The sequence below is a fragment of the Siphateles boraxobius genome, unplaced genomic scaffold (genome assembly GCF_051911475.1).
Source record: "Siphateles boraxobius isolate OS27281-9 unplaced genomic scaffold, OSU_SipBor_1 349, whole genome shotgun sequence".
NCBI classification, from domain to species: domain Eukaryota; kingdom Metazoa; phylum Chordata; class Actinopteri; order Cypriniformes; family Leuciscidae; genus Siphateles; species Siphateles boraxobius.
In genome coordinates, this window is record NW_027508974.1 from 180,001 (window position 1) to 182,329 (window position 2,329).

Sequence of the window (2,329 nt, forward strand, 5' to 3'; positions counted from 1 at the left end):
AGAATCGCGTGGAAAGACAGTATGTCACGTTATAAAAAGGCTGTAAAAGCAGCCAGGGCTGAGCATCTCCACAAACTAATAGAAAATAACCAAAATAATCCAAGGTTTTTATTCAACACCGTGGCTAGACTAACAAATATACAGACATCACCAGAGCAAAATATTCCGTTACAGTATAGTAGTAATGATTTTATGAATTACTTCAATGAGAAAATAGAAAGCATCCGAAACACGATTGTAAATATACAATCCTCTATGATGTCTTATGATTCAGCCTCAATTATGGCCCCTCTAGAACAACTACACCGCTTTACAACTATAGGACAGGAAGAGCTAAATAAACTTATCATTGCATCTAAACCAACAACATGTTTATTAGATCCAATACCCACTAAACTACTGAAAGAAGTGTTACCTGTAGTGGAAGAGGCTCTTCTTAATATTATTAACTCGTCTTTATCTTTAGGTCATGTTCCAAGAATATTCAAGCTGGCAGTACTAAAACCACTCATTAAGAAACCGCAATTAGATCCAAATAACTTAGCAAATTACAGACCCATTTCAAATCTTCCATTTATGTCTAAAATACTAGAAAAAATTGTGTCCGCTCAATTGTGCTCTTTCTTGCAAGAAAATGAGATATATGAAAAATTCCAGTCAGGATTCAGACCGCATCATAGCACAGAAACTGCGCTAGTTAAAATTACAAATGATTTACTTTTAGCTTCTGACCAAGGCTGTATCTCAATACTAGTTCTACTCGATCTTAGTGCTGCGTTCGACACTATCGATCATAAAATACTCCTGGATCGACTACAAAACTACACTGGTGTTCAGGGACAGGCATTAAGCTGGTTTAGATCTTACTTATCAGACCTTTATTATTTTGTCTGTTTAAATGGGGAAAATCAAAGATAACGTCAGTAGACTATGGAGTGCCGCAAGGATCGGTGTTAGGCCCTCTGCTATTCTCAATATATATGCTGCCACTTGGTAATATTATAAGAAAACATGCAATTAATTTCCACTGTTATGCTGATGACACTCAATTATATATTTCATCACGGCCAGATGAAAACACTAACTTATCAAATTTGACAGAGTGTCTCAAAGATATAAAATGCTGGATGAAGCGTAATTTCCTGCTACTAAATTCAGATAAAACGGAGGTATTACTTATTGGTCAAAAAAACTACCCACAAAACCTTGTACAGTACAACTTTAATATAGAAGGATGTCCTGTTACTTTATCCAGTTCAGTAAAAGACCTGGGTGTTATACTAGACCGCAACTTGACTTTCGAAAATCATATTTCATATGTTACAAGAACAGCCTTTTTCCACCTTAAAAACATTGCTAAGCTACGTAACATGCTATCTGTTTCTGATGCAGAAAAGTTAGTTCATGCATTCATGACCTCGAGACTAGATTATTGTAATGCTTTATTAGCTGGCTGTCCTGCATCCTCAATAAACAAGCTACAATTAGTGCAAAATGCAGCCGCTAGAGTTCTTACTAGGTCAAGAAAATATGATCATATAACACCAATTTTATCATCTCTACCCTGGTTACCTATCAAATTCCGTATCAATTACAAAGTACTATTACTGACCTATAAAGCCCTAAATGGTTTAGCTCCTGTGTATTTAATGGACCTTCTATCGCCCTACAATCCATCGCGCTCTTTAAGATCACTAAATTCGAGGCTTCTGGTCATTCCTAGGATATCTAAGTCCACTAAAGGAGGAAGGGCGTTCTCACATTTAGCTCCTAAACTCTGGAATAGCCTTCCTGATATTGTTCGAGACTCAGACTCGCTGTCCCAGTTTAAAACTAGATTAAAGACGCATCTCTTTAGCCAAGCATTTACATAATGCTTACCTTTTATACCACTGCTGAATCAGATCAAATGCATTTAATATTATAAAACTTGAAGAGTCTGTAGGTTATTTGTAGAGGTTGCATAGTATTTACAGTCATTACGTTCCTGTGTATATTGCGTGAATGACGGGTGGTTGGGTCGATATTGTGTTTTGCGGTAGGTGGTATGCCGTACGGAACCGTTGCCACTGAACCTGCTTTAACGACGACAGTGGGGCTCGACAGCCTTAGTCAAACGGGTCGGCGCGTATGGTTGGGTTGCGGAGAGATTGTGAGATTGTGGTTGGGTCTCAGCAGCAGGAGGGATGTAGAGGTCAGTAAGCAGGGCTGAGTTGAGTGGGGGACGGAGGGGGGTGACTCTGGGACGCAAGAATCACTGTCTTCATGTTTTTTATCATTTACGCCCGTGTTATGGAAATCATTATGAACAGCAGCTACGCTAATTATT